Here is an 11,773-nt window from a genome sequence, read left to right on the forward strand (position 1 = left end):
ACGTATATGATAGTGTCGCTAGCATCCATATGATAAGGAGCCCGGGCTGACATGGCTAGTCATAAACCCAAAGTGGCACAAACTTATAGGGACAGGCATTCATGACCCAATATCGAACGTGTCGGTCATCAGCGAGTGAATTTAGGCTGTAGCACTGGGCTAACAGGACTCCGGTGAACCGGGCTGTAGCGGGCTAACAGGACTCCGGTATTCATCGCGTGACATTTCCCCGAAGGGACAGACACAAGAACGAAGAAGGACACATGCCGGCCAGCCTAAGTGTTCCGGAGCAGTAGCAAGCTACCATGGCTCAATGGAAGCACTAGGAGACATTTCCCGGTAAGAGAGGCTACTAAGGATAAACAACTAGATAGTCAGATCCCACACATACCAAGCATTTCAATAACATACACACAATATGCTCGATATGTGCAAATACAACATGGCATCACAACATGACTCTACAACTCAAGTATTTTATTCAATAGGCTCCGAGGAGCGAGATATTACAAACATGGGTCTCATGACCCAACAATCATAGCATACAAGTCAAAGCACAAGCGGAAGCTTAACATGTCTGGGTACAGACATCTACAAATGAAAAAGGCTGAGAAGCCTGACTATCTACCAGATCCTGCCGAGGGCACAAGATCGTAGCTGAGGTAACAAGCTAAACATTGAAGTCCAAGCGGAACTACTAGCGAGACTGAAGTCTCTCTGCAAAAACATAAAATAGGCAAACGTGAGTACAAATGTACCCAGCAAGACTTACATCAGAACTATCTACATATGCATCCTTATCAACAAAGGGGATGGTGGAGTTTGACTGCAGCAAGCCAGCTTTGACTCGGTGGCTAACCTGAACTACGACTGCAATGTAACTCTTTGAGGTGGCGCACACGAGTCCACATATTCACCATATCAATACACCACTATGGATCTGCTCGCGTCTCCCTACGAGAACGCCATCCATAGCACTCACGCTTATCTTGCGTATTTTAGAGTATCCACTTTCACTTGTCTATGAACTGTACAGGCAACCCAGAAGTCCTTTTCCGCGGACACGGCTATTCGAATAGATGATGTTAACCCTGCAGGGGTGTACTTCTTCACACATGCTCTCACCACTTACCGCCGTTTACATGACATGTACTCGGCAACCTTCAAGCGGAAGCCCAGCGAGGGTGTCGGCCACGACCTGACTAACCACACAAGTCTCTCGTCCAGGTTTATCGCCTATTCGGGTTCCATCCGCAAGGAGATCCGGCCGGGGTGTCGCTCACGGCCCCAAACGATGTGTGCAGGGTTCCCAAGCCCACCATCCGGGTGCCACTTGGTACACCGTGCCACTGTGCCTAGTCTGTCCCAAGCCCACATGTACCGGGTGCCACTTGGTAGACTACTAACACTACATACAAACACCAGAAACTAGTTGCAACTCCTGGACAGAGATCGAGTTGATTAATAAGTCGAGAGAGCTTGGAGCGCCCGGAGCCCAATGTGTGGTAGTAACTGATCATGGATCACAAACACAGAACTCAGTTCCTGAGGACGGCTGCAATGAGACAACCCACCATGTACTCCTACATGGCCTCTCACCGCTACCTTTACCAAATCGTGTTCACACACTTAGCTCTCACACAGTAGGACATGTTACACACCTCTGATTCATCCCCGATGAATCAGACCTGACTCAACTCTAAGCAGTAGCAGGCATGACAAACAAGCATGAATGAGTAGGCACATCAGGGCTCAAACAACTCCTACTCATGCTAGTGGGTTTCATCTATTTACTGTGGCAATGACAGGTCATGCAGAGGATAAGGGGTTCAGCTACCGCAGCAAGTAACAAATATGTCGTTGTTGTCCTAATGCAGTAAAAGAGAGCAGGAGCGAGAGAGTGGGATTTTATCGGAATGAACAAGGGGGTTTTTCTTGCCTGGCACTTCTGAAGATAATATAGCTCTTCATCGGTGTCATCGATCACATCGCCGGTACACGTCTATCGAGAGGGGACAATTACCGGCAAACAAGGAAGAACACAATCAATGCAATGCGACAATATGATGCATGAATGTGACATGGCAATATGATGTGATTTGTGCTGATGCAACTAAACCAGATTAAATGAAGTTGGTTTGAATCCAAGATTCAAATTCAAACTCCACATGTGGTTATTTAAATGCCATTTAATTGAATTTTCCTGAACAGTAGGCATAAGTTGTTCTAACATGCATGAAAATAGTACAGATGGATAGATTGGATTTTTCTGATCATTTTTCATATATAATTTATATCATTTGGAGTTACGGTTGATTTTCTATGAATTTTCGAAGTTTATACAATTTTCTGAATAAAATAAATCCAGAAAACATTACTGCGTCAGCCTGACATCATGATGACGTCAGCAGGTCAACAGGGGCTGGTCCGGGTCAAACCTGACCAGTGGGGTCCACTGGTCAGTGACTGGGGCTGGTTAGTGCCGCTGACGTGTGGGCCTAGTCAACAGCCACGTCAGTGCGGTCAAAACTGACGCGTGGGGCCACTGCAATTAGATTAAACTTAATCTATTTTAGTTAGCCGGTTAGTTAGACGGTGGGGCCCGGCTGTCTGTGACACGGTGCGGTGGTTAGTGGTTAATTAAGCCAGCCACGTCAGCTGGCCGGAGATTAGCCGGCGACGACCACAGAGCACGGCGGGGGCACGCCGGACTTGCGCTAGGGGCATCGGATTCGCGCGCTGAGGGCACCAGGGCATAGCCCTCGCTCTTGCGCATCCAGAGAGCCAAAAGGGAGGGGCTGGGGTGGATCATGCTCGCCGGAGTCGAGCTCGTGGCGGCGGCCGGAGCTACGGGTGGGTGCGGGGTTGGCGCTGCGGCTTGCAAACGAGCCGGCTGTCACGCTAGTTCTGCTCTACGGAACATTGCGAGCGCAACGGGCGCACGCACGGGACCAAAAGGTCACCGAGGCTTCGCCGGCGACGAGCGCGGGCGGCGGCGGGTTTCGGTCATTGGCAGGGCGGCAACTACGGCGTGCAAACGAGAGAACAGAGAGGGGGAGAAGGAAGAGGAGCTCACGGGGAGTTGGCCGGTGCAGACGACGGGGCCGGGGAAGCGTCAGAGCGAGCGGAACGGCGAGGCGGATCTCCGGCGGCCGAGGAGGGGGAAAACGTCGGGGGCGGCGTTCCGGGGCTCTTCTGGTCGCGTGAGACGACGAGGAGGACGAGGGAGGACCGGCGGAGCTCGAGGGCGTGTCGGAGAGGCTCCGGGATGGCTGGTAGCCGCGAGGGAGCTCGTCGGCGGCGACGGCTGCGTTCGGGCGAGTGAGAGAGAGGAAGCAGAGGAGAGAAACGAGGGAGAGGGAGAGAGCGAGGGGGTCCAGGGGGTCGCGCTGGCGTCGCCTAGACGCGACGAGGGGGAGCCAGGCAGGCTAGGAGGGAGGAGGTGGCTGGGGCACGTGCGTGCGCGCGTCGGCCGCACGCGCGTCCTCCTGGCAGAGGAGGAAGGCGACAGGGGGGGTAGCGGTGGCGGGCTGGGCCGCTAGCTGGAGTTGGGCCAGGTGGGCTGAGAGGTGAGCGCCAGGTAGTTCTTCTGCTCTTTCCTTTTACTTATTGTTTTCTATTTTTTTCTTCCTCTGTTTTGATTTAGTTTAGCAACTAAATCATTTTAATAAATTCTGTAGGTTTTTATGTGGCTTGCTAAAATATATACAAAGCCACTCACAAACTTCCAGAATTATTGGAGTCATATTTAATATATATTAAATATAAATCCAAAGCAAATAGTTATTGGATTAATTCAAATGGCCAAAATAAATATCTCTGTGACTCCAAAAATATTGGTTTGAATTTTACCTCTTACCAATATTTCTATGGAATAACAGGAACATTTTCTTGGACTCATTTGAGAAGATTTAAATGTTGGTTATTTTTAGAGGTTTCCTGAGGCTTTTGAAAATTCCTCAATTCAAATTTCATTTGAATTTAAACATGATGCACACATGGAAGCAAGCATAGGTCAGGCCAGAACTAGGGATGTGACAACTCACCCCCACTAAACAAGAATCTCGTCTCGAGATTCAAGCGTAGGGTAAGATGAAGGGGAAACGCAAACTAGTATAATCTTCACGATCCAGGGTGCACTTCATAAAAGCGTTGATTCGATCACCATCTTTGTCCCGTCGTCTTGCTCTGAGAACTCCAACTAGCATGACAGCAAGAGGAAAAGGACAACTCCGGAAGAATCGATCTTCTCGAAGATCAATCAACTTAGGATCAGCTCACAAAGTGAGTCATAGCAACATCTCTTGAGCTGAGACACGAAGCATACATCTGAAGAAATGGAGTGAGACAGATGACGAGGGCTCGCTAAGTAGACAACAATTCCAGACTTAAGAATGTGGTGATCGGTTGTCAACGTAGCGAGGAGTTGAATTGCCATGATACCATAATGGGGCACCTTAGGGATGGTGACTCGTAGAAATATCCCCTTAAGTGGCAAAAAGAATTACCTTTGATTCAAAGATCATTGAAACTCTTTATACCAGCCTAAGGCAATTCTCGAGCGATCGTTTGGAGGGGTTTGGTAGAATGGCATACCCGGATTAGAATGGATGATGTGGATTACCTTGTTGAAAACAGCACAAGGGATGATTTTGCTTGTGCGTGCTCTCAAGAACTTGAGCATTTCCATATTTATCAAGGTTTTACCAATATCCGTGTCAAGGATCCTGGCAACACAACTTACTACCATGATGAATACCGGTGGAAGATGCAGATGCAAAGGAAGATAACACCTTCTCAGATTTCACCTTAGCGAGGCCAAGGAAACAAAATCTGGATGATCGACCGAGAGACATTTAGCACTCCGCTTCTAATGTTCTCCTTGATGTGCTAGTGTATCCCATTCATAAGGTTTGATATCTAGAACATCAAGTAAGGCCGGACTTCGGGAACAGAAAAATCATAAGGCACAACTAGGGAGTAAATCCTACGAAGTCCTTATGGGAAGGTGGCCAACTTCTTCAATCAAGATACTACAATAATAGGTCCTTCGGCTGGGTGGTGCTGGCCACGACATCCACTTTACCAGTTATCGAGGGACCAATATTATAGTTCTTGGGAAATGTTCCAACCATCATATCTGCCTGAGATTCAGATCTGGTTGGTGTCAGAATAATCCAGACTCATCGAGTCTAGGAAGAAAAATGAAAGTTTGCAACACAAATCGATGAGATGACGTTGCGAGATTCTCGGAAAATGAACTACGATAGCAAGCTCCAAAACATGAGCTGGTTCTGCTACACACATGTGAACACGCTGTCCCAGACAAACATGATCACATGGTAGTCTTACAATAAAACACTACCGAGTTCTGGTAGGGAACCATCATCGGGGATATCAGAGTCTTGTGCATTACCATGGATTAACACTTAACTCCTTTTCCTGAACAAATCAGTCAGTGGCTTGGGGTGCTACGGAACACACATGGAGTGGAGGTAATTAATCTACCAAACCATAGTATACTTTGCACATGCATGACTGACTTGGGATGATTCCAGAGGAGCAAAAACAAACTTTCTCGAATTCACGACGGCAACTTACATCAATGCACGTGAATCAAAGGAAGTCACTTCTTCATCGAAACATATGCTTCATGCACGGAACATGAAGATAATGCTTATAGAAGTTTCCAACACTAGGTTGATGTTCAACATGAATCATGGGGGAGACAAAATGCTGCTGATAGGCTCAACAGCAACTCATCGGAATTTCCATATCACTGGACTTCCACCATCATGTGAACAAGGTGATAGTATTGGTCAGACCAAAAGATATAATGGTGTATGCTCGAGGGACAGCCACGAGTAAGACAACATTACGAACATCGTTGGTTCTGATTTGATTTGACGATAGCCCATACTTAAATCAAAGTTTTTATAAGACAATAGGTCCAATAACTGATCACAGGGACCAATCGATGAAGATATCATCTTTCTTCAACTAACACACCAACACCAGGATATCCCTTTGAAACGAACTAAGTTAGGTAAGCTTTTATCTTCCAACTCTCCAAGTTGTCGTTTAGCTTAACCAACTAGCTCAGAGGTATCCAACACGAATTCTTGGAGAAAGGGTGGTTTACAGGAATAAATCAACTTGATCACGAACTCAACATAGCGGTCAGGTGACAACCTGGTAATACTTCCGAGAAGATATACGGAAAATCACGAACCACCGATATGTTACTAAGCTCGAGAACAATCTTGCTTTTCAGGGCAAGATGATATGATCAAATGAGCGAGGACTTGACAAAATCCTAACTCATCAATCAAAGAGTGCACCAGGAAATAAGGACTAGGTAGCACAATCTATCTTAGAATGGTGATTCAATAACCAACATGCTAAGAATGAGAATATTGTCCATTTACTACCAAGCAACTAGTTGCTAGGGGTACTGATTTCACACATCATAGTTCACCCGTCGGCATTCCGGTTGCAACAACACGGAAGCCGAGAAATGAATAATGATGGCAAGAAGTATCACTGCAACAAGAATTCATAAGAGGGTGTGCAATTCCAATGATATTCCTGATATAAAGATGGTAATACCTCAAGGTAGAACAGACCAGAAGCTGGATTGCAACTTGATCTGCGGAACACAACTACTTTGACCCAATCCTAAATATGGATGAGGTACTGGAGTTTGTTCCTCCTAGTCATTCCGGAATAGAATGGCTTGACAGACCACAAGAGTAATAGGCATCGATGAACGAATGCACACATAATCTTGACTATCAATTGATAGACGAGGGTCAGAAGACAACTAAAGAGGGACAACTCAAAGGAACATACGATTTTCTGAGTTGTGGATGCATGGTTTAGCATGTCGAACGAAGTTCAACATATTTCTTCCGGATAACCCATGCAGAAAGGTAGAACTAGCAGAGCCACAATATATAATGGAGAACTCATCAAGAGCACTCTGGTTGTGATCGTTCAGTTCAACAAGGAACTTCTGCCATAAGTAGTTCATGGTATTTGGAAGAAGAAGATACCACGGACTTCAAGGACTATCGCAAAGGTTACTAATATCCTAAAGCAACTAGCAACACTATCAACACGAGGTAAGTAGGGTGAATCTTGGGTTCAAAACCCAAGGAGTAGAATACCGACTACTAAGTGGCATCACGGGATGCTTTCGAGAATAAAGGCCAGAATCATCACACTGGGACACAAATCATGGCTAGACCACTAGATGATCCCCTAAGCACTTAGGGTCATTATAGTAGCTCCAACATATATACCGAGGCAACAGAGTACCTCAACCGGCGATTAGTGTGCTTATTCTGACCAAACGGACACCAAAATAGAGGGAAAGGATTTTGCAAATGCTTCAGACTATTTTAGAAACCTGGGATGACTCGGACAGCATAACGACTGTAAATGCTCAAAAAGATTTGAGACAATCACAAAAATGGTGGCATAACCACTCAGAAGCACAATATCAAGGTTTCGAGATCAACAGTTAACATACAGAAGTCGTAGGAACTGAACTCAAGCTTAAGTCCAACAATCTTACAAGTCTACAGATTAGTAACACGTGATCCTGATAGAAAGAAGAGAAGGCCTAGTTCTTAACCCCGTAGAGAAGAAGAGGGTGACTCAGATCAGAAGGACATAAGGTAAAGGAGTAAAAAGAGCCTTACGTTCCATCCCACAATCAATTCCCTTATATAACTAAAGAATTTCTAGACTCAACTTCGACCAGTTTGGCTTGGTAATCCTACAGGCAGTCAAGCTCTGATACCAAAGCTGTCAGGACCCTGACTCAATGCCACATCGATCTAGCATGTAACACCTCATATCACTTTGCGGCCTCACGCACGGTATTCCCACGGGTGTCGCCTTACCTTTGCCCGGGACCGTTTGCGCCTTTTGGCACACGTATATGATAGTGTCGCTAGCATCCATATGATAAGGAGCCCGGGCTGACATGGCTAGTCATAAACCCAAAGTGGCACAAACTTACAGGGACAGGCATCCATGACCCAGCATCGAACGTGTCGGTCATCAGCGAGTGAATCCAGGCTGTAGCACTGGGCTAGCAGGACTCCGGTGAACCGGGCTGTAGCGGGCTAACAGGACTCCGGTATTCATCGCGTGACATTTCCCCGAAGGGACAGACACAGGAACGAAGAAGGACACATGCCGGCCAGCCTAAGTGTTCCGGAGCAGTAGCAAGCTACCATGGCTCAGTGGAAACACTAGGAGACATTTCCCGGTAAGAGAGGCTACTAAGGATAAACAACTAGATAGTCAGATCCCACACATACCAAGCATTTCAATAACATACACACAATATGCTCGATATGTGCAAATACAACATGGCATCACAACATGACTCTACGACTCAAGTATTTATTCAATAGGCTCCGAGGAGCGAGATATTACAAACATGGGTCTCATGACCCAACAATCAGAGCATACAAGTCAAAGCACATGCGGAAGCTTAACATGTCTGAGTACAGACATCTACAAATGAAAAAGGCTGAGAAGCCTGACTATCTACCAGATCCTGCCGAGGGCACAAGATCGTAGCTGAGGTAACAAGCTAAACGTCGAAGTCCAAGCGGAACTACTAGCGAGACTGAAGTCTCTCTGCAAAAACATAAATAAGCAACGTGAGTACAAATGTACCCAGCAAGACTTACATCAGATCTATCTACATATGCATCATTATCAACAAGGGGGTGGTGGAGTTTGACTGCAGCAAGCCAGCTTTGACTCGGTGGCTATCCTGAACTACGACTGCAATGTAACTCTTTGAGGTGGCGCACACGAGTCCACATATTCACCATATCAATACACCACTATGGATCTGCTCCCGTCTCCCTACGAGAACGCCATCCATAGCACTCACGCTTATCTTGCGTATTTTAGAGTATCCACTTTCACTTGTCTATGAACTGTACAGGCAACCCAGAAGTCCTTTACCGCGGACACGGCTATTCGAATAGATGATGATAACCCTGCAGGGGTGTACTTCTTCACACACGCTCTCACCACTTACCGCCGTTTACACGACATGTACTCGGCAACCTTCAAGCGGAAGCCCAGCGAGGGTGTCGGCCACGACCTGACTAACCACACAAGTCTCTCGTCCAGGTTTATCGCCTATTCGGGTTCCATCCGCAAGGAGATCCGGCCGGGGTGTCGCTCACGGCCCCAAACGATGTGTGCAGGGTTCCCAAGCCCACCATCCGGGTGCCACTTGGTACACCGTGCCACTGTGCCTAGTCTGTCCCAAGCCCACCTGTACCGGGTGCCACTTGGTAGACTACTAACACTACCTACAAACACCAGAAACTAGTTGCAACTCCTGGACAGAGATCAAGTTGATTAATAAGTCGAGAGAGCTTGGAGCGCCCGGAGCCCAATGTGTGGTAGTAACTGATCATGGATCACAAACACAGAACTCAGTTCCTGAGGACGGCTGCAATGAGACAACCCACCATGTACTCCTACATGGCCTCTCACCGCTACCTTTACCAAATCGTGTTCACACACTTAGTTCACACACAGTAGGACATGTTCACACACCTCTGATTCATCCCTTATGAATCAGACCTGACTCAACTCTAAGCAGTAGCAGGCATGACAAACAAGCATGAAAGAGTAGGCACATCAGGGCTCAAACAACTCCTACTCATGCTAGTGGGTTTCATCTATTTACTGTGGCAATGACAGGTCATGCAAGGATAAGGGGTTCAGCTACCGCAGCAAGTAACAAATATGTCGTTGTTGTCCTAATGCAGTAAAAGAGAGCAGGAGCGAGAGAGTGGGATTTTATCAGAATGAACAAGGGGGGTTTTCTTGCCTGGCACTTCTGAAGATAATATAGCTCTTCATCGGTGTCATCGATCACATCGCCGGTACACGTCTATCGAGAGGGGACAATTACCGGCAAACAAGGAAGAACACAATCAATGCAATGCGACAATATGATGCATGAATGTGACATGGCAATATGATGTGATTTGTGCTGATGCAACTAAACCAGATTAAATGAAGTTGGTTTGAATCCAAGATTCAAATTCAAACTCCACATGTGGTTATTTAAATGCCATTTAATTGAATTGTCCTGAACAGTAGGCATAAGTTGTTCTAACATGCATGAAAATAGTACAGATGGATAGATTGGATTTTTCTGATCATTTTTCATATATAATTTATTCATTTGGAGTTACGGTTGAATTTCTATGAATTTTCGAAGTTTATACAATTTTCTGGAATTTTCTGAATAAAAATAAATCCAGAAAACATTACTGCGTCAGCCTGACATCATGATGACGTCAGCAGGTCAACAGGGGCTGGTCCGGGTCAAACCTGACCAGTGGGGTCCACTGGTCAGTGACTGGGGCTGGTTAGTGCCGCTGACGTGTGGGCCCAGTCAACGGCCACGTCAGCGCGGTCAAAACTGACGCGTGGGGCCACTGCAATTAGATTAAACTTAATCTATTTTAGTTAGCCGATTAGTTAGACGGTGGGTCCCGGCTGTCTGTGACACGGTGCGGTGGTTAGTGGTTAATTAAGCCAGCCACGTCAGCTGGCCGGAGATTAGCCGGCGACGACCACAAAGCACGGCGGGGGCACGCCGGACTTGCGCTAGGGGCATCGGATTCGCGCGCTGAGGGCACCAGGGCATAGCCCTCGCTCTTGCGCATCCAGAGAGCCAAAAGGGAGGGGCTGGGGTGGATCATGCTCGCCGGAGTCGAGCTCGTGGCGGCGGCCGGAGCTATGGTGGGTGCGGGGTTGGAGCTGCGGCTTGCAAACGAGCCGGCTGTCACGCTAGTTCTGCTCTACGGAATGTTGCGAGCGCCACGGGCGCACGCACGGGACCAAACGGTCACCGAGGCTTCGCCGGCAATGAGCGCGGGTGGCGGCGGGTTTCGGTCGTTGGCAGGGCGGCAACTACGGCGTGCAAACGAGAGAACGGAGAGGGGGAGAAGGAAGAGGAGCTCACGGGGAGTTGGCCGGTGCAGACGACGGGGCCGGGGAAGCGTCGGAGCGAGCGGAACGGCGAGGCGGATCTCCGGTGGCCGAGGAGGGGGAAAACGTTGGGGGCGGCGTTCCGGGGCTCTTCTGGTCGCGTGAGACGACGAGGAGGACGAGGGAGGACCGGCGGAGCTCGAGGGCGTGTCGGAGAGGCTTCGGGATGGCTGGTGGCCGCGAGGGAGCTCGTCGGCGGCGACGGCTGCGTTCGGGCGAGTGAGAGAGAGGAAGCAGAGGAGAGAAACGAGGGAGAGGGAGAGAGCGAGAGGGTCCAGGGGGTCACGCTGGCGTCGCCTAGACGTGACGAGGGAGAGCCAGGAAGGCTAGGAGGGAGGAGGTGGCCGGGGCGCGTGCGTGCGCGCGTCGGCCGCACGTGCGTCCTCCTGGCAGAGGAGGAAGGCGACAGGGGGGGTAGCGGTGGCGGGCTGGGCCGCCAGCTGGAGTTGGGCCAGGTGGGCTGAGAGGTGAGCGCCAGGTAGTTCTTCTGCTCTTTCCTTTTACTTATTGTTTTCTATTTTTTTCTTCCTCTGTTTTGATTTAGTTTAGCAACTAAATCATTTTAAAAAATTCTGTAGGTTTTTATGTGGCTTGCTAAAATATATACAAAGCCACTCACAAACTTCCAGAATTATTGGAGTCATATTTAATATATATTAAATATAAATCCAAAGCAAATAGTTATTGGATTAATTCAAATGGCCAAAATAAATATCTCTGTGAC

The sequence above is a fragment of the Triticum aestivum genome, chromosome 2A, assembly GCF_018294505.1.
Source record: "Triticum aestivum cultivar Chinese Spring chromosome 2A, IWGSC CS RefSeq v2.1, whole genome shotgun sequence".
Lineage (NCBI taxonomy): Eukaryota > Viridiplantae > Streptophyta > Magnoliopsida > Poales > Poaceae > Triticum > Triticum aestivum.